Source organism: Heptranchias perlo, chromosome 20 (genome assembly GCF_035084215.1).
Source record: "Heptranchias perlo isolate sHepPer1 chromosome 20, sHepPer1.hap1, whole genome shotgun sequence".
Taxonomy (NCBI): Eukaryota; Metazoa; Chordata; class Chondrichthyes; order Hexanchiformes; family Hexanchidae; genus Heptranchias; species Heptranchias perlo.
Window position 1 is genome coordinate 5,538,730 of NC_090344.1, and position 21,841 is coordinate 5,560,570.

General features: G+C 43.2%; 4 non-coding genes across 4 annotated transcripts; 1 reads left to right on the forward strand and 3 right to left on the reverse strand.

The window, feature by feature from the left end:
• Positions 1-4,355: 4,355 nt before the first annotated feature.
• Positions 4,356-4,429, reverse strand: trnat-agu (transfer RNA threonine (anticodon AGU)). Its single transcript has one exon. It is a non-coding gene; the product is annotated as a tRNA-Thr (tRNA).
• A 4,284-nt stretch (positions 4,430-8,713) lies between these two features.
• Positions 8,714-8,802, forward strand: trnap-agg (transfer RNA proline (anticodon AGG)). Its single transcript is given in 2 exon segments — positions 8,714-8,749; positions 8,767-8,802. It is a non-coding gene; the product is annotated as a tRNA-Pro (tRNA).
• A 4,986-nt stretch (positions 8,803-13,788) lies between these two features.
• trnas-gcu (transfer RNA serine (anticodon GCU)) lies at positions 13,789-13,870 on the reverse strand. The gene has a single exon. It is a non-coding gene; the product is annotated as a tRNA-Ser (tRNA).
• Positions 13,871-17,280: 3,410 nt separating this feature from the next.
• On the reverse strand, positions 17,281-17,354 carry trnat-ugu (transfer RNA threonine (anticodon UGU)). The gene has a single exon. It is a non-coding gene; the product is annotated as a tRNA-Thr (tRNA).
• Positions 17,355-21,841: the final 4,487 nt, after the last annotated feature.

Sequence of the window (21,841 nt, forward strand, 5' to 3'; positions counted from 1 at the left end):
TGTTCAGTGTTCAAATTAATCTGAACTTGAACGAACGGACCTTGTTCGCTCCCTCAGAGAGGTGCTCCATCGCCAACGACGCTTTGAACTCGGAGCCCAATGATCTCTTGCAAAATTGCAAGACACGTGAAGGAATCTCTCCCAAGCTCCATTCTAAATTCTGCTCGTTCGCAGAACTTGACATTTATACAATTTATTTCTATGTTTTAATCTCTCCCTGTCTCTGTCTCTTGACTTTGCCTGTTTTCACCTGATGGACTTCTCAGGCATCGTGAACAGCGAAGAATGATGGAACCTGCAACACCAGCAGAGAAGGGTAAAGATGGAAAGACTGAGACGGTAGGAAAAGAAAAGGTGCAACCCAGCTGATGAATTCGTAATTAATGTCCAAACGTTTATGTTTCTTCCCATCACAATGAAAAAATCAGCAATTTGAGTACAGTACACTTATGGTAGAGTGTATAATATGCGGATGTTGAGACCGACAATCGAACCTTTGCTGTGGTGATGAAAGCGCCGAATCCTAAACACTAAACCCCAAGGAAACGCTGAAAATTCTTTGCTGCGAACAAGCAGAGCAACGCGGCCTTTCCTACTTGGCCCTTTGTAATTCAGGTCATTTTCCTGCCAGACAAACTGCTCGCACAAAATGGCATTTTCTGTTCGAAATAATATCGCGACAGAGGTGATGTTCAGGCAATGACATCACCAAGTGCAAGTAGGCATGTACATGAAATGGAAAGTGAGGTAAAATACGACCACAAGCTGCTGATGGACATGTTTCCATTTCCAAAATTCACGCACTGAATACAGCTCCTTGGAAAACTGCAAGGTCACGCAGGTCAATCGTGAATCGTTTGAAGCAACTGGCAGTTTAAAGTGGCATCTCCTGCTGCTTCTGTGGGGAGTGAGAGAGAGGCACTGTCGGTATTTGCGTGCAGTTTGATTTTGCACAGAACTGCACAGAGAAACAGCAAATATACCGGGGCTGTGAGATGTTCTATATTATTGATATTTCACCACAGGAATATCCGCAGTCAGAAGCTGAAAAGAAGGAGAGATAAGAGGCCTGAGAATAAACACAGAGCTGAATGAATCATGAAAGAGCGAAAGAAAAAATAATGTCATCAGTTCCACTTTGTCTCGTGCGCAATCTTGGGAGCTCCCCAATGGCCTGGTGGTGAGAATTCGGTACTCTCACCGCCGCGAGGTTCGATTCCCAGTTAGGGAATTAACTTCAAAAAAGAGTTATGAACTTATTAAATTAATTACATGAAGCTAATTAAATCCTGTTCGTAGTTGAATCCCTGTTTTAATCACCATGAATCAATCGATAACTTTCTATTTCAGACTGAAGGCGATGTTGACGTGGTTACCGAGAGACAGTCAAAACTTTAATAAGATTTTCATGCTTTGAATGTGATGAATTTTTTTCATTTTATAGACTGCATCTTAAGAGTGGGATTAAAAACGCAGTGGAGTCGTTGTTAAATTTAACATTAACTGGCAATTGTCGCTGTTTATCACAGGAGCGCCCGAACTGGTTCTCCGATCAAAATGAAAGTAACGCAACGAGGAACATCTGATACAACACGAAAGGCATCGGGCTATGATAAAAATCCCCACCGTTTTGCTTTTCCAAAATAAAGTGTGTGAAATTTATTCTCTGAACATAGGAACAGTCTGGTCTCACTCACTACAGAAATCTCCATGTCACAGCGAACCAGCTCTCCTGCTGCGAATGTGGCCTCCCTTCGGGCCTTTCGGGGGCTTGTCTGTCAAGGAGAATTGTAATTACCGTGAAGCCAATGTTCCATTCCTTTATATGATTCATGTGCCTGATTCCCGACCGCAGGGTAAATGGTGGAATATCAGCCCTGCTCAGCTGGCAATGATTCTTGATTCCAAAACATGCGTTGAAACCCTGGAACTTTGAGGCGATGAATCCTGAGGAAAAATAAAATAAGGGCTCGAACAATCAAACTTTCACCATAACGGTTAACACCGCCAAGAACAGGTGAAGAGATCACCTGCTAAACCAATAATTCACTGGGCTAAACTTTGAGATTGCAGCGGCCAATATAACAACTGTCTACAGTCAGTGAAAAATGAATGATTAAAGCTTGTAGGAGTGAAAATCCAACCAACCGGCCTTCACTCTTAAACCAGCAACTATGAACAAAAACATGCCGGAGAAATACTCGATTTCAGTGCGGTGACACTGGGCCAGAGTAAAGTTCATTCAATATAATTGCCGAGTGGCTGGAGGGTGGATTTGGAACTCCTGACCGATTGCACCACGCATTTTCCAGATCTGCTTGGATCACCTATCCCTTCACTTCATCACTTAGAGGGACAACTCGATTCTCGGTTTCCTTTTCCTGACGATTGATGAAATTTTACAAATTGGAAGCGATCAATATCAAATGTAAAGACGCCACCGACATGTTCACAGATACAAAGCGGCCACACTCTGCTTCAGTGAGATGAAAGTCAAGAGCGATTTCACGGTCGAATGCAATGGCTAACACAATTCATTCAACGAAAGTTCAGGTCGTTGAGGTGCCTTTAAAGTCCTGATTGTTTCTATTGGACTTCTTCCCAAAGCATTTGAGATTCACGTGGGACGATTTGGGGACGTTATTTTCTTTTGTGCAAAAGTTTCAACTGCAGTTCAAGATCAAAATTCCTGGGACGACAGTTGTTCACAAGTTATCGGTGCTGGGACCACTGCTGTTCAAAATTAATCGGTGCTGGGACCAGGGTTGTTCACAATTTATCGATGCTGGCACAACTGTTGTTCACAATATATCAGTGATGGGACCACTGTTGTTAACACTTTATCAGTGATGGGACCACTGTTGTTCACAATTTATCGGTGCTGGGACCACTGCTGTTCAAAATTTATCGGTGCTGGGACCAGGGTTGTTCACAATTTATCGATGCTGGCACAACTGTTGTTCACAATATATCAGTGATGGGACCACTGTTGTTAACACTTTATCAGTGATGGGACCACTGTTGTTAACACTTTATCAGTGGTGGGACCACTTTTGTTCAAAATTTACATTCATGATTTGGACACGGGAATCGGAAGTACAATTTCAAAACTTATGGACGACACCTAATTGCGAGCTGTAGAGAATACAAAGAAAAATGCGAATAATAAAGGAAGACATTCGTAAATTTGCAGAATGGGCGTGTAAATGGCAAATTAATTGCAATATTTGTTATATACTCCCTTGCCTTTTTGCCCCCCCCCCCCCACTAAATGCATTACCTCACATTTCTTCAGATTGAATTGCATTTGCCACTTTTCTTTCCACCTGTCCGCTCTATGGATATCTTCCTGCAGTCTACTGCTTTCCTCCTCACTATCAACCACAGGAACAATTTTTGTATCATCTGCAAATGTCTTCATCATGCCCCCTACATTTAATTCTAAATCAATGATCTGTACCATGAAAAGCAGGGACCGAGTACGAAGCCGCATGGAACCCCACTCGAAACAGCCTTCCAGTCACAAAAGCACCCGTCGACCACAACCGCTTGCTTCCTGCTACTCAGCCAATTTTGGATTCAACTTGCCAATGTCCTTTGGATCCAATGGGCTTTTACATTTTTGACAAATCTGCCCTGTAGGACTTTGTCAAAAGCCTCGTTAAAATCCATGTTGACTCCATCAATCGCGATACCCTCATCGATCCTCCTTGATACCTCCTCAAATAATTCAATTCAAACGACCATCCCTTAACAAATCCACGCTGACTGTCCTTGATTAATCCGTGCCTTTCTAAATGACGATTCATACTTCAGCTCGAGTTCAGGCCGACTGGCCTGTATTAACTCGATCTTTCCCTTTCTACCCTTTTTCAACAATGGTACAACGTTAGCAATCCTCAAATCCTCCTGCACGACACCTTTTGCCAGGGTGGATTGGAAAATGATGGTTTGAGCCTCCGCTATTTCCTTCCTTGCTTCTGTTAACAACCTGGGATATATTTCATCTGGGCCTGGAGATTCAGGTCGAGCGATTTGAGGACTTCTTTTTCCTCTTTGCAAACGTTTGTCCCGCAGGTCAAGATCACAAGTCTTGTTCCAAATTCGGACTACTTCCGGCTTTGAACCTCAAATCGTGAATTATACCCCGATGCCAACGAGCCCAGAAACAAAAACGTGTCCTTAAATTAACGTGTTACAGGCACATTCTCTGAGAGGTCTGTCTGTGGAATGAAAGGGCGTTTTTGAACAGTCATTCTGTTATCCGTTTCCTCCTGAAACCTGAACAAAAACGAACACCACATTGTTATTTTGTCGCTTTACTCCATAAATTAGGTAAAATAATCAACTGCACAAGGCACTGCTGGGAGTTGAACCCAGGATCTCCTGTTTACTAGACAGATGCTTTAACCAACTAAGCCACAGCGCCAATTGATAACATGGTACCCCCACCTCCTCACTAATATCTATCAGCGACACTTCACTGTTGGGGATTCAGGCCGTTTTGTCTCTGTCCATTTCGCTTGTCCGTTCACCTATGCATCCCGACACTGACTGCATTTCTCGCTGAGTTTATCTTTGTGTATCCTTCAGTGAGTTGATACATGGATGATTATGTGTGATTGTATTTGTGACATTAAATAAATCAGGGCTTCAGACAATTCTCGCTCTGACATTGGAGAACTATTGAGCCGAACTTTACAGCGAAGTGTTGTTTATTGTGGTGCTGAAACTAAAAAATCGTAAGAGGAGCAAAAAGGGAAAAGGAGAAAACCTGTGAGGGAAAATGAGGACAACTCTCAAGGTTTTTACGAGTATATTCAGAGAAAGAAGGGAGGCTGAGAGTGATGTGGGCTGCTTAAAGACAGATGGAGGTGATATTGTAATTGAAAATCAGGAAATGGCAGAGTTGCTAAATTTTTACTTTGCATCGGTCGTCACAGAAATGGATGAGGCTAACATACCAGAGACACGAGGAAAACTGTTAATAAATCAAGGGGATTCAGTACAAGTAAAATGATGGCAATGGAGAAAATGAGGAGGCGAAAGATCGACAAATCTCCAGGACCTGATGGTTTCCACCCCAGGGGATGAAATGGAACAGGTGAGGAAATTGTACATACTTTAGTCATGATCGATCAAAACTCTCTTGATTTAGGAATTGTTATTTAACGAAGCGCATCTTGATTGGAGGCTTCTGTTTGAGAAAGATCTCGAAGTGATAATTGAGAGACCGAAAATAAAGCTGTTTGGCAGGAGCGCTGATGCTGTCGGTTGTTCGCTGTTCTCGTGTTCCACAATTGTTAAGCGTGCGTTACTTATTTATAGCAGTATGGGCTCCAGAAATGACCAGGTTGTGAGTTCGAGCGTCTTCTAAAACAATCAAACCTTTTACTCCGAACATTTTGATCGGAGTTCAAGGTACAAATGGTATCTTCCATAACGCATCTTGTTAACAACCAGTCGTTTTTACAATACGCCCTTGTGGGACAAACGTATGGAGGTCAACAATCGACTTCTTAGTTTTCCCATGTGGGCATTTGGGTTCCTCTGGCCTACCGTCTTTCAATAGCAAGTGTCAGTTTACTTGTTCATCGGGGGAGAGGGGGCTTTTAGCGGCAGCTCATATGGCAAAGGGGCCGGTACGAGATCTTTAAATCGAAAGAACCAAGAAACAATTCTTCTTTTCTTGAAGCCGATATTCATCGGTTGCAAGTTTCGTGTTGGGAAAACTTGGAAGAGAAATATTCTGCCTGGTTTCACTGTGTCACGGGTGAAATTATTCAGCTCACAGATGTTAATACGCTGAAAGGTCGGGAGGCCTTTTCCAACTCCCGTGTGGGACAAGTTCAGCCTTTGAGCCTCTGGGTAAAGTGTTATTTTTAATTGCTGCTTACGAATGACAAGACATTTGGCACAAACAAGAAGAATTGTAAACTCACGAGTTCACTGTTCATGTTTCTTACATCTTCTTCAACAGAAACAAGGATTCTCCTCAACATGTTCCTGAGAATTTTATCAAACGGACCTCACCCTCGTTCGACGGCTGCAATGATAATTCAGAGATCTCCCATGAATATGTACGAGGGGAGCTTATGTAGTATCGAGCCTGGATAGCTCAGTCGGTAGAGTATCAGACTTTTAAAGTGGGCAGTGAGCTGAAGGTCCAGCATTTAACTCCCTGTCCAGGCTCCAAATTTCGGAACAGCTGGCAAGCTGTGACTTTGTAGGGGGACCTGAGATGTGTTGTCAAAGTTTCGGTAGTATCTTGTTTCCCAGGGATGGGCAGTAATGCGCGGTCTGAGGAGGTTCCCGATCAGGAATTCAACTTTACTGTATCAGTTCACTGTATTAATTTCGCAAAACTCATTCAACTCTGTAAAAAAGACGAATACTTGTTCAAATCGCCATTGATCAACCAGTAACTTTCTGTTTCCGGCTGAAAGAAATGCTGACTTTTTTTATGCGTTAATTCACCAGGCCGAATTTAGGGAGTTCAGAGGAGAAGTGAAAAAGGAAATGAGAGGCAAAGAGAAATATGACTATAGACTGACGGCCAACATAAAAGGGAATCCAAAAGACTTCGACAGGCATGCAAACAGTAAACGGGTAGTCAGAGGAGGGGTGAGGCCGATTCGGCACGAAAAAGGAGGTCTACTCATGGAGGCAGAGGGGATGGCCTGGGTACCAAATGAGTACTTTGCATTTATCTTTACCAAGAAGCTACTGCCAGAGTCTCAGCAAAGGAAGTTATCGTTGAGATACTGGATGGTCTAAAAATTGATAAGGAAGAGGCACTTGAACGGCTGGCTGTACTTAAAGTAGATAAGCCACCCGGTCCGGATGGGATGCATGCTCAGTTGCTGAGGGAAGTAAGGGTGGAAATTGCGGAGGTACTGGCCATAATCTACCAACATCCTTAGATATGTGGGTGGTGCCAGAGGACTGGAAAATTGCAAAGGTTACACCCTTGTCCAAAAAAGTGTGTACGGCTAAACCCAGCAATTATAGGCCAGTCAGTTTAACCTCAGTGGTGGGGAAACGTTTAGAAACGATAACCCGGGACAGAATTAACAGCCACTTGGACGAGGGTGGATTGATTAGGGAAAGGCAGCACGGATTTGTTGAAGGCAAATCGTGGTTAACTGACCTGTTAGAGTTTTTTGATGAGGTAACAGAGAGGATAGATGAGGGCAATTTCGTTGATGTGGTGTATAAGGACTTTCAAAAGGTGTTTGCTAAAGTGCCGCATGGTGGGCTTCTCATCAAGATTGCGGCCCATGGAAGAAACGGGGCAGAAACAACATAAATGCAGAATTGACGAACAGCAGGAATCAGATTACTGGTGAACTGTTGTTTTTCGAACTGGCGAGAGGTGTCCAGTGGCGTTCCCCAGGGATCAGTGCTGGGACCACTGCTTTTCTTGATATATATTAATGACTTGGACTTGAGTGCACAGAGCACAATTTCAAAATTTGCAGATGAAACAAAACTTGGAAGGGTAGTAAACAGTGATAAGGATAGTGATAGACTTCAAAGGATATTGACAGGCTGGTGGCATGGGCGGAGACGGGGCAGATGAAATTTAACGCAAAAAAATGCGAAGTGATACATTTCGGTCGGAACAACGAGGAGAGGCAAAATAAACTCCAGGGCACAAATGTAAAAGCGGTAGAGGAACAAAGAGGAGTTTATGTGTACAAATCGTTGAATGTGGCAGGGCAGGTTGAGAAAGCGGTTAAAAAGCATACGGGATCCTGGGCTTTAGAAATAGATGTATAGATTACAAAAGTACAAAAGTATAGAAGTCAGGATGAAACTTTATAACACACTGGTTCGAACACAACTGAAATTTTGTGTGGGGTTCGGGACACCGCACTTCAGGAAAGATGTGAAGGCCTTCGAGGGGGTGCAGAAAAAAAATACTATAATAATTCCAGGGATAAGGGACTTTACTTACGTGGATAGACCGGAGAATCTGAGGTTGTTCTCCTTGGAACAGAGACGGTTTTGTAGAGATTTGATAGAGGTATTCAAAATCATGAAGGATCTCGGCACAGAAGATGGAGAGAAACTGTTCCCATTGGCGGAAGGGTCAAGAACCAGAGGACATAGATTTAAAGTGATTGGCAAAATAACCAAAGGTGACATGAGGAAAAACTTTTTTACACAGCGAGAGGTTCGGATCTCGAATGCACTGCCCGAGGGTATAATGGAGGCAGATTCAATCATGGCCGTCAAAGGGGTGCTGGATAAGTACTTGAAAGGAAAAAAAAATGCAGGGCTTCGTGGAAAGGTAGGGGAGTGGTTCTAGCTGGATTGCTCTTGCAGAGATCTCGCACGGACTCGATGGCGCGAATGGCCTCTTTCCGTGCTGTGAGCTTTCTATGATTCAATTCCATGTGTCGGTTGCAATGCAAAAGGAACAGAGCGTGCCATAAATCGATACGACTCTGAGTCTCCTCACAAGCAATGTATTTTCAGAGCAACTCATTCTGAAACGTCTTACTTGATAACTCAAGTCGTGCACTCGAAAGCAATTTGGTAAAGGGAGACTAATATTGGTGAATGGGAATAGTTGGTGCACAACTTGATATTGCTGTGCACCCGAATGGAAAACGAGATTGAATGGATCGAAGTGGTCTGAAAGGATGGTCGATCGGCTGTGAGAAGCAACCAACTTTTACACTGGCTGCACAATTAAAGTAACAGCGGCTCGTTGGTCTAGGGGTATGATTCTCGCTTAGGGCGTTTCATTGAGTGATATGCGAGAGGTCCCGGGTTCAATTCCCGGACGAGCCCGCATGTGTTTCTCCTTTTAGTGAAAAGTCACCAATTGGTTTCTCACATCTTTTCAGTTTTGCTGTGAGAACTGAATTATATCCGGAGGATGTTTGAGCTCCAGTGGACTGAATGCCGAAGTTTCGTCGGCGCAACACACATGAAGCAAATAAAATGTCTCAAGATTATGAGGAGATTGAAACTGAATTTGGATTTTTCCCAATTCAGGCGGATATTAGATGACGGGATTGAAAGCCACATATCCAAGTTTGCCGATGACACCAAGATGGGCAGCATTGTAAGCAGTGCAGATGAAAGCATAAAATTACAGAGAGGCATTAATATAATAAATGAATGTGCAAAATTGTGGCAAATCGATATGAATTTCGTCAAGTGTGAGGTCATCCACTTTGGACCTAAAAGGATAAATCAGAGTACTTTCTAAATGGTGAAAAGCTCGAAACAGTGGAGGTCCAAAAAGACTTTGGGGTCCATGAACATACATCATTAAAATGTCATGGACAGGTACAAAAAATAATCACAAAGGTTAATGGAATGTTGGTCTTTATATCCAGAGGACTAGAATACAAGGGGATAGGCATTATGATACAGCTATACAAAGCTCTGGTTGGCCCACACCTGGAGTATTGCCTTCGGATCTGGGCAACGCACCTCAGGAAGGATATATTGGCTATGAAGGGAGTGCAGCGTCGATTTACTAGAATGTTGCCTGGACGCCACAGTTTAAATTACGCGGAGAGATTACATATACTCGGGTTTGCCTCGAATTCAGTCGATTAAGTGCTGATTTGATCGAACATTTCAAAATATTAAGGGGAACTGATGGGGTAAATAGAAAAAAAAGGATTTCCGCCCGTTAGCGTGTCTGGGACTCGGGGAAGCAGCCTGAATATTCGGGTCAGGACTTTCAGGAGTGAAGTTGGGAAACACCTCTGCAAGCAAAGGGAGGGAGAAGTTTGGAACTCTCTTCCACAAACGGCAGTTGATGCGAGCTCAATTGTTAATTTTAAAACTGAAATTGATAGATTTTTGTTCACCAAAGGCATTAAGGGACATGGGGCTAAGGCGATAATATGCAGTTAGGTTACATATCAACCAGGATCTCACTGAATTGCGCATGAGGCTCGAGGGGCGAAATAGTACACTTTTGCTCTTCAGTTCCTCATTGTTACAGAATGATCCTGCATTGTATTGGGAATCGAACCAAGGTCTCCAGCGTAACAAGTAAGAATTCGACCCCTGCACAACCAATGCGCGCGTTTGTAACAGCAGCATGTGTCCATTTGGAATCCGATCTGAATGAACATGCCGTTTACAGCTGCGGTGGCCGAGTGTTTAAAGCGTTGGACTCAAAATTCAATTGAGGTTTTCCTGCCCAGGTTTGAATTCTGCTCGCAGAGCTATTGTTTCAAGATCCCTTCAGTGCTGAAATAGATTAATTGGAGTTAATTGACCGCATTTATCTCTCTCCCAGAATGAGAGATTCTCCAGCGAGGCCGGTGCTTTTAACTTTCGTCCAATCTTCTCTTGCAAAATTTTAAGACCCAAGAAGGAATCTCTCCCAATCTGTAACTTAAATTCTGCTAGTTTGCAAAACCTGACATTTATACTCTTTATTTTCTTTGCCTGCATCTCTCTATCTCTCCATGTCTCCGTCTCTTGTCTCTCTGTGTTGTCCCCAATGGACTTCTCAGGCTTCCTTGAACGGCGATGGCTGATCTAACCTGCAAAAATAGCAGAGAAGGGTAAAGAAAAAAAAGACTGAGGAAGTAGGAAAAGGAAAGGTGCAACCCAGCTGATAAATTCGTAGCTAATGTTTCCACATCCGTGGCTCTTCGTTCTCATGGTGAATGAAAGCAGCAATTTGAGTAAAGTGTACTTATGGTGGAGTGTAAACTATGACGATGCCGAGACAGACGACAATGTCGTTTCAGAGTAATTCATTCTGTAAAGTGTTACTTGATAATACAAGTCGTACATTCAAAACAATTTTGATAAAGAGAGACTAATATTGTTGATATGAAATCATTAGTTTCGAACCTGATATTGCTCTACATCGTATATCGTACAAGAAAGCGAGTTTGAATGGCCATGGTGTTCTGAAAGGATGGCGGATCGGCTGCTTGGCAGCGAAATTTTACAGTGACTGCACGGCTCTGTTACCAGTTGGACTTTGGATCTGATTCTCGCTCAGGGAGTTTCACTGGTTCAAATCCCGGATGAGCCCCCTTGCGTCCCCATTTTTCGTCAAAAACCACCAATTGGCTTCTCACATCTTTGAAGCAAGTGCAGAAGGCAGGTTTGACTTATCTCCAGCCGAGCATGTTTGAACACCAGAGGACAGAATGCAGAGGGTTTGTCCACGAAAGACACGTAGACGAAATGAAGATAATCTTTCAAGAAGTTGTACAGATTGAAGCCGGCACATGAATTTATCCCAATTCAGGCGATCTCATGGGTACAGATACAAAAGGTAAAGGAAGCTGCATTGGCCTGGAACCAAACCCCTGGTTTCCCGTCGGCAGGCGAGGGTTCGACACTGAACCACCAATGCACACACGGCTGCAGGCTGCACGTGTCGCGTTGGATACAAGTCTGGAACATGCAGTCTGGCAGAGTTCCTGTGATAAGCCTGCGCAGTCTACAACCGCGTGCTACCTGTATGTGACCAAACGAGTGGGTCAAGCATGGTCTTGAAATTCACTGAGATTCGAAATCACTTCACACCGCCACTGTAAAATGGTCAAATAAATAAGAGCTGTAGTTACCAGGCAGTGTTTACTTTTTTCAGAAATAATGTAAGAATCCAGCCCTATGTACACGTCTAAGATTTCACGGCATGTGACGAATTTCCTTTAAGCTGCCACCTAAATTCTGCTCAATCACAGAATTGGAGATTTATACTATTTTTCTTTGCATGTATCTATCTATCTCTGTCTGCGTTTCTTCACTTTCGCTGTTGATCCCTAATGGACTTATCCGGGTTCCTTCAACAGCCAGGTCTGCAAACCCGGGATGGGAAAAGGCTGTCGGTTCTTCGTCCAATTGTTGGATTTCGACGGGTTGAGTTTTGCTATTTTCCGTCTCCGTTTTCGGAAAATATAAACCGAGATGGGATTTCCCCTGCTCGGGTCCCGTCACCTGCGGATAATGGGAATGAACCCGATCTATCATCCGGTCCTAATATCTGTATTCTCATTGTTTAACAATAAAATTACGGGGTTACAGTTATTTTCAGGACACATTTTAGAAATTCAGACTTATTCGAAAACTAGAAGCACCGGTGGTAACGTGGGCAAGTAATAGGCTGGGGGATAGGAGGCAGAGAGTAGTGGTGAACGGATGTTTTTCTGACTGGGGAGAAATATGCAGTGGAATCCCCCAAGGGTCGGTATTAGGACTATTGCTTTTCTTGTTATATATAAATGTCTTGGATGTGGGAATAGGGAATACAATTTCGAAGTTTGCGGATGATACAGAACTTGGCAACGTAGTAAATAGTGAGCATGATAATAGCAGACTTCTGGAGGACATGGACAGACTGGTGAAATGGGCGGTCACGTGACAGATTTAACGCCGATCAGTGTGAAGTGATGCACTTTTGGAAGAAGAACATGGAGAGGCAGTATAATCTAAATGGAACAATTTATGGGGGGTTCCAAGAGCAGAGGGACCTGGGGGTTCATATTCAGAAAACAGGGCAAGTTGATAAGGCGGTTAAGAAAGCATATGGGATACTTCGCTTTGTAAATAGGGGCAATGAATACAAAAAATGGAAATCATACTAATCCTTACAAATCAGTGTTTAGGTCTCATCTGGAGTATATTGTACAGGTCTGGGCACCACACTTTAGGATGAAAAGGGATTGAAGAGGATTCAGAGCAGGTTGACCTGGATGATACCAGGGATGAGGGACTTCAGTTATTTGGAGAGATTGGAGAAGCTGGGATTGTTCTCCTTACAGCAGAGATGGTTAACGGGAGACCTAATAAAGGTGTTCAAAATAATGAGGGGTTTTGAAAGAGCAAGTAGGGAGAAATTGTTTCCTCTGGCATGTGGGTCGGTAACCAGAGATCATAGATTTAAAATAATTGGGAAAATAACTAGAGGGGAATTGAGGAGAATTTTTTTCACACAGAGGGTTGTTAAGATCAGGAACGCACTTCCTGAAAGGATGGTGGAAGCCGATTCCATGGGATCATTCAAAAGGCAATTGGACATAATTGAAGAGGACTAATTTGCAGTGTTATGGGGAAAAATCTGGGGTGTGGGTCTAATTTGGACAGGTCTTCGAAAAAGCCGACACTGTCACGACGGCCGAATGGCCTCCTTCTGTGCTGTAAGATTCTATGATCCTATGATTACCTTCTGAATCATTACAATTGAAGCTATTCAGTGTTGAGCAACGAAGAAAATTATAACCGTGATATTCTGCTTTTCCATTCCCTTATGAATATCGCAGATTATAATGTCCAGGCGGGGTGGGTCTGAATGGGGGATAGAGTGCGGAGATTGGAATGGAAGCCCAGCAGAATGAACTTGGTCTCATCAGTTTTTGTTATTTTTCCGACCAGTTGCCCGAAGCAGGCGGTGAACCTTTTTCTCGAGAGAGGATCGTCATTTCAGTTCAGAAGGAAAAAGGTATCAAGAAAATCGCGTAAAACGCACACAGAATGATCCGGGACTTACAGCACATCCCTTTTAAACAGACACAGACACGAAATGATCCGGACATAAATCATAATTATGGGACGTAAGTTTCTCTTACGTTGACCATAAGATTTACTCATTTTACAATGACACCAATGTACACTCTGATATTTCGCGATCTCACAATCTCACAATCTCAACACCTTCCTGGAAGGAACTGTTGCTGATTTCAGCAAACAATGCAAAACCCTCCGTCTGCCGTTTCGAGAAGGATGGGACTTTCACCAGACCTTCTGGGTGGACTGAATGGGAGAAACAAAACTTAAACGCAATAACGACGAGGATGGGATTCGAACCCACGCGTGCAGAGCACAACAGATTAGCAGTCCATCGCCTTAACCTATCGGCCACCTCGTCGCATGCAGAAATATGCGAAACCCCCTTTATTCAAAATTAAAATTCTGGCTATGTTGCCAATCTGAAATAAAAACTGTAAATGTGTATATCCTCAGCAGATCAGGCAGAATCTTTCGACACAGAAACAGAGTTAACGTTTCAGGTCCATGACCATCACATGAGTATTCCAACTCACTCAACTTGCGCCTTGTAAATGGTTGAACGGCTTTAGGGAGTTAGAAGGTGAGTCACTTGGCGCAGAATATCCAGCCTCTGACCTGCTCTTGTCGCCACAATATTTATGTAGCTGGTCCAGTTAAATTTCTGGTTAATGATGACCACTAGTATGTTGATGGTGGGGGATTCGGCGATGTTACTAACGAATCCCCACAGAAGAGATTTACTGTAATGATTCCAGGGATGAGGGGTATAAGTTTCATGAATAGATTGGAGAAGCTGGGGTTGTTCTGCTTGGAACAGAGACAGTTACGAGGAGATTTGATAGAGGTATTCAAAATCATGAAGGATCTTGACAGAGGAGATAGAGAGAAACTGTTCCAATTGGCGGAAGGTTCAAGGACCAGAGAACATAGATTTAAGGTGTTTGGCAAAAGAACCAAAGGTGACATGAGGAAAAACTTTTCGACACAGCGAGTGTTTAGGATCTGGAATGTACCGCCCGAGGGGGTGGTGGAGGCAGATTCAATCATGGTGTTCAATAAAGAACTGGATAAGTATTTGAAACGAAAGAGAATACAGGTCTACAGGGAAAGGGTGGGGGAGTGGGTCTGTCTGGATTGCACTTGCAGAGAGCCGGCACGGACTCGATGTGCCGAATGGCCTCTTTTCGTGCTGTGACCTTTCAATGATTCTATTCTATTTGTGGGAGGCGATGGGAAGCGACCGGAGCGTGACGTAAATCGACCTGCTCATGTACATTCCCTGATAATAAATCCTTGTGTGATGCAAATAAGAAATTCATAATTATGGTGCATATCTTTTGTATTATACTGACTATAAGAGGTACTCGGTTCACCAGGGCGCCATTGTGCACATTGATTGATACTTCACCGAGATCACCCCTCACAGTCCCAACACCTCCGTCCAAGAAACAGTTGGGTGGCAATCCAGACTTTGCTGAATTGTGCAAACAGGTGGAAACCAGCAATGCGGAAAAGCACTTCCAATCAAAGAAGGGTTTTGGTGAGGCGGCGAAAATGGAAGGGTCGACAAATTCTGGCAGCAGTGAGATTCGAACCCTCATAATTCAGAGATCGAAACCAGCATCTGAAACAGCGCAGTTACTCACGCACATGGTAAGCCATTGAGATCGGATGATAAAGCTCATAGAGCTGAAACGTTTCCTCTGGTTCTTTCTCCACAGGTGCTGCCTGACCTGCTCAGCGTTTTCAGCATTTTCTGTTTTCATTCTTGTGATTTCACAATGGCTGTTTTCCTGAAAACACCCAATTTGACCCAAGGACGCAGCTCACACTTCACTTTCCTCACGCGCTTAAAGTCTGCCGTTTCCGAACTAAATCTCCTCCACGCCGAACATTCAAAGGACCTTTCGCTCACGGCCAACCTCCTGTTATCGACACTTTTTCACCATTCCCGCTCTTTTCATTTCTCCTCATTCCTTTTCAATCGGACATTTCCACAGACCTATTAAGATCAAGCGGAACATTTCCGACTTTCCTGCACCGCCCAGATTGCCAAAAATGCACATTTCAGCCGTCTTTCGCAGCAATGTCGCGCCGCCCGTCTCTCCCGCACATCAACTGTTCGGGGAAAAGCGCCAACGACCATGAAAACAAAACCCAGTTCTTCAGTTAACATCCCCCGTGTCACAAGATACCCCATGGAAATTTCACGGAAAAGTATGCGCTGTCCTACCGAATGCCAGCCCTGCTTTCTTAGAGCTTGTCTCTGGAGCAGATCGAAATGTATCGACTGGTTTCAAGGCACAAATGAACATTGATGCGAACGGGACATGTGCCCCCGAGAAACAGCGGTCGATGGAGAGCAAAATTAAAGCCGGAAGAATGTGAAAGTGAATGTTAGATTCGGCAAGGCCGCAGGAAAGTCTCAATGAAATAGACCATGATCGTAGAAGGAAGGAAAAGCTGGAAGAAGCGGCAGGTCTGAATTGTGGATCATCCAACAGAGACACATGGAGAACAAAAACAGGATAAAGACAATGGTGCTGGGGCAGAAAGAAAAAGCACGAAATAAGAGGAATGAAAAGAGAGTGAAAGAAAGAATGGGAGAGAGGGAGGTGAAAGAAAGAAAGAGAGAAAGAAAATAGAAGGGAGAGAGAAAATCAAGCGTGCAATACTCACCCCGCCAACGGGCGCTGCTCCCAATCGGCTGCACTTCGCCCCACTGACCCTCATCCCATTCACACCATCCTACAATACACTGTCAATGTTGTGCAGTGAAACAGAGAGTTTAAAGGTATAAAGACACACACACCATCCAAAAATACATTGTCAATGCTGTGCAGTGAAACAGAGAGTTTAAAGGCATAAAGACACACACACCATCCTAAAATACACTTTCAATACCTGTGCAGAGAGACAGAGAGTTTAAAGATACAGAGATACTTACATACTATCCTACAGTACACATTAAACATCCGTGCTGTGAGTCAGAGAGTTTACAGGTACAGAGATAGTCACAGCGTCCCACAATACACTTTAAACCATGTGCAGTGAGACAGAGCGTTTAAAGATATAGAGAAATTCACCTTCTTTTTTCAAAAGTGGTACATCCCAGAAGCAAGAGAGAGCGTGGGTCAGTCTCCCTCTCCTGATAGAGCTGAGGCTTGTCAGTCAAGTGTCCTCTCCTTCGTGTATTGGCCGTGGAGGAAGTGCAGAGTAGATTTAATAGAATACCTTCAGCCTGACCGGCCTGTAATTACTTGATCTATCCTTTTCTCCCTGTTTATACAACAGTACAACTTTAGCAGTCCTCCAATCCTTCGGCATATCACCTGTAACCAGGGAGGATTGGAAAATGATGACCAGAGCCTCCGTTATTTCCTCCCTTGCTTCTGTTAACAGCCTGGGATATATTTCATCGGGGTCGGGAGATTCAGGTGGAGTGATCTGCGGACTTCATTTTCCTCTTTGCAAAGATTTTCACCGCAGGTCAAGATCACAAATCTCGGTCCAAATTAGGACTACTTCCGGGTTTGAACCTCAAATCGTGAATTATACCCTGACCTCAACGAGCCCAAAAACGAGAACGTGTCTTTAAGTTAACCCGTTGCTGACACATTCTATGAGAGGTCTGACTGTACAATGAAAGGGCGTTTTAGAAGAGTCAATCTGATATCAGTTTCCTCCTCAAACCTGAACAAATACCAATTCCAAAGTGCCATTTTGTCGCTTAATTCCACAAATTAGGTAAAAATAATTAGTTACACAAGGCACTGCTGGGAGTTGAACCCAGGATCTCCTGTTTACAAGACAGATGCTTTAACCAACTAAGCCACAGCGCCCATTCATGAGCGCTCAGCCCCACCTCCTCTCACTAATATCTATCAGCGATACGTCACTGTCTGTTTGGGGTTCAGACCGTTTCATCTTTGTCTGTTTGGTTTGTCCGTTCACCTGTGCATCCCGATGCTGCCGACATATCTTGTTTTGTTTATCTTTGTGTCTCCATCAATGCGTTGATATACGGATGAGTATGTGTACTTTTGTTTGTTACATTAAATAAATTACCGGTTTAGACAATTCTCGCTCTGAAAGTGAAGAACTATTGAGACGAACTTCACAGCAAAGTATTGTTTATTTTGGTGCTGAAAATAAAAAACCGTAAGAGGTCCAAACAGGGAAAAGGAGATAAACCTGTTCGGGAAAATGAGGACAACAGTCAAGATTTTTACCAGTATATTAAGTGAAAGAAGGGAGGCTGAGAGTAATGTGGGCCGCTTAAAGACAGATGGAGGTGATATTGTAATTGAAAATCATGAAATGTAGAGTTGCTAAATATTTACTTTGCTTCGTTCGTCACAGAAATAAATGAGGCTAACATATCAGAGATATGAGGAAAACTGTAAATAAATCAAGGGGTTTCAGTATAAGTAAAATAATGGCAATGGAGAAAATAATTAGATTAAAAGATAGACAAATCTCCAGGACCTGATGGTTACCATCCCAGGGGACTGAGAGGACTCGGTGAGGAAATTGTACATGCTTTAGTCATGATCGTTCAAAATATCTTGATTCAGGAATTGTTCCTTTGATGGAAACAATTTCAATGTCACTCCATTATTTGGGATGAGATGATGTTGGAAATTCTAGACCTATTAGTCTGACATCCGTTGTGGGGAAGTTGCCAGTATCCGTTGTTCGGGAAAGAAAGATTGAGCACTTGGATAAACATGAATTGATCAGAGAGAGCCAGCATGGATTTGTAAAGGGTAAGTCAAGTCTAACAAAACTAGTTGAACTTTATAAAGATGTAACGAACGTGGTGGATAATGGAGTGTCCATGGTTGTTAAATGATATTGACTTCCAGAGGTATTCGATAAGGTACCATATAAGAGACTGTTAACGACAATGACAGTGCGTAGAATTTGAGGCAACCTAATGAAATGGGTAGGGAGTTGGTTAGAAGGTGGGAGACAGAGACCCGGTATATAAATGACATAGACGAAGGAATAGAGAGCCGTGTATCCACGTGTGTCGCTGACACCGAGATAGGTGTCGCAATGAGTCGTGTCGATGGAAGCATAAAGTTACAAAGGGAAATTGATAAATTAAGAGAGTTGGCAAAACTGTGGCAGATGGAGCAACATAGAATTACATGGAAAGTACATCACGGAAACAGGCAATTCGGCCCAACTAGACAATGCCGGTGTTTATGCTGCAAACAAGCCTCCGCCAAGCCCATTTAATCTAACCCTATGAGCAAACCCTTAGATTCCTTTCTCCTCCATTTGTTTTTCTAGCTTCGCTGTAAACGAATCCATGCTATTCGCCTAAACTACTCCTTGTGGGAGCGAATTGCACATTCTAACCACTCTCTGGGTGAATGAGTTCCTCTTGAATGCCATATTGAATTACATTGTGAATACCTTATATTCATTGCCTCAATGATTTGGAGTCCCCACCTCCACAAATGCAAACACCTTATCCACGTCCAACCTATCAAACCCTTGCATAATCTTAAAGTCCTATATCAGGTCACCCCTCAGCCTTCTCTTTTCTATGCAGAAGAGTTCCAGTCTGTTCAAACTTTCAATATGGAGAAGTGTGAGTTCATCCACTTTGGACTGTCGCAAGATAGATCACAGTATTTTCTGAAAAGTGAGAAGCTAGGAACTGTGGAGGAGCAGAGAGATTTAGGGGTCCAAGTACAGAAATCACTAAAAGCCAGTGGAATGGTCGAAAAATTTATTTAAATGTCCCATGGGATGTTGGCCTTTATCTCAAAGAAGCTGGTATTCAAAGGGGGAGAATGTTACAGATAGAAATATCTGCTGAGACCCCATTTAAAGTACTGCATTCAGTTCTGGGCACCACACATCAGGAAGGAAATATTGGCCTTGGAGGGGCTGCAGCGCCGAATGACCAGAATGATACCGGGGCTAAAATGGTTAAATTATGAGGACAGGTTATGCGGAGGTCGGTCCTCATTTTTCTCTTCAGGATCCGGCCCCATCCGTTTACTGTGGACGGGAGCGCGTCTGATACTAAGTCAGTCAGAATCGGATGCAAATCACATCACCGGCACAGCAGCTCTGGAACTGGCGACTGGTTTTACATTGAGTCTTTTTTATGGGATAGGCTGTACATTGTTTGTATAATAATAATAAGTTTGATACAATGAAGGTTTTTTCAGTTATTTCCCATTTCCACCCACACCAGTTTTACATTGCAAAAGGTAACAATATTTAAGGGATGTGATGTACAGTGTTGGTGGAATCAATGTAATTTAACTTGATATATTGTAGAATCTCTTGTCCATCCCAGGCTCTTACCTCAGGCTTGGATCCTCACCTAGTTTAAAACCAGTCACTCACTGATATAAATAAACCAGTAACAACCCCGAAACCTCAGCGGGTATATTTGTTCCGATACTAAGTGACGGTCCCAATTTCCACTGAAATTCTCGATCAGCAAATACCAGAGGCTGTTTTGGGTTTGACAAACTGTGAAACATATTGTTTTAAAAGCAGGAAAGAGGGAAAAACTGGTGGTTGATATTAAGTGTTTTACATTAACGCTTTCTATTGCCGATTTACAATTTATCTTTGTGTGTGACTGACAGGAGCGACTATAACGGAGCCCAGTGACTGGGTAACGAGCTGCACTGAATCATTGTCCTGTGTTACAGACCGGCTCGTTAGACCTGTTCATTCCGTCTCATCTCATTGTCAGCAAACAGGAAATTACTGAAGTTGAGGCTGGTGAATAACAGCTCGAAATATCAATCCTCTCCACCATTGGGGACAGAGTCTTCCGAAAAACAGGGATTTTCACTCGTACAAATTTCATCCACCTTTTCTGCTCTTCATTTCTCTGATCTGTTTGATGCGGCTTTCCCTTCAATTCACGAATAACAGGAAAAACCCGATTTTATCGTCGATTTTCGGGTCAAGAGGTATGGTGAGATTTCAAATAATTGAAATCGACCCTTATTAACGCCAATATCGTCACCGACACGTTTGACAAATGCAAAGCGGCTTCACTCACGGTTTTGCTGCACAACTCGTTCAAAGATACTGTCGGTAATTCGAGGGTCATTGAAGTGATGACAGGAACATAACAGTTCGCGCTGCCATTTTCCTCAAGACGCTTCAGATTCATGTGGAATGATTTCGGTCTGGCGGTTAAATCTGTTCCCTTTTCACAAATCCGCCTTTGAACCCGTATCCTTTAGTATTTTTGATAACCGATACCAAATCGGTTTGTCCTGTATTTTACATTACTTTTTAAATATTACAGATAAGCAGAGCACTTGAGCTGTCACAGCTGTGACTTTGACTTTTCTCCCTCTCCTCCAGATCTCCCCGGCAACTGCCACTAACCACAATCTTCTGTCACACTTCTCCATCAGAAAGTTCCGAGCCTCGGTTTTCAAATGAAATAACGCCCATCTCTTCAATCAACGACAGCCCAGAGAGAGTTTCTCAGTTTCATTTCACACTTTATCCAAATCCTCCTTAAAGCACCATCAAAAGTTGTCCTTTAGTTAATAATAAGATCAATAAAAGTTCTTATCTTCTGGGGTTTTGTTTCAGATTCCAGGGCTTTTAAAGTTCACTGCGGATATTTATCGAAGTGCATCTTGATTGGAGGCTTCTTGGAGAAATCGGAGAAAGATCACAAAGCGATAATTCAGAGACGGAAAATGAAGCTGTTTGACGGGAGCACTGATCGAACCGATTGTGCGCTGCTCTTGTGGCGCAAGCGCTCAGCGTGCGGTACTTTTACGAACTCCAGAAATGCCCAGGTTGTGAATTTGAGCCTCATCTGGAACAATCGAACATTTTGAGTTCAAGGTACAACTGGTATGTTCCATAACGCATCTACTTCTTAGTGTTCCTCTGGCCTACCGTCTTGCAATAGTAGGTGTGAATTTACTTGTTTATAGGGGGAGAGGGGGCGATTAGCGACAGCTGATACTGCAAAGGGGCCGGTATGAGAACTTTCAAACTAAAGAACTAAACATACAATTCTTCTTTTAGCGGATATTCATCAGTTGGAAGTTTCGTGTGGGGAAAATCTGGATGGGAAATATTCTCCCTGGTGTCACTGTGTAACGGGTGAAATTATTCAGCTCACAGATGTTAATACGCTGAAAGGTCGAGAGGCCTTTTCCAGCTGCCGTGTGGGACAAGTTCAGCTTTTGAGCCACTGGGTGAAGTGTTATTTTAATTGCTGCTAACGAATGACAAGATATTGTTAAATAATAGCTACATCATGAAATAAATTTAAAACAGAAATAGGTAGTTTCCTAGAATTAAAGGGAAT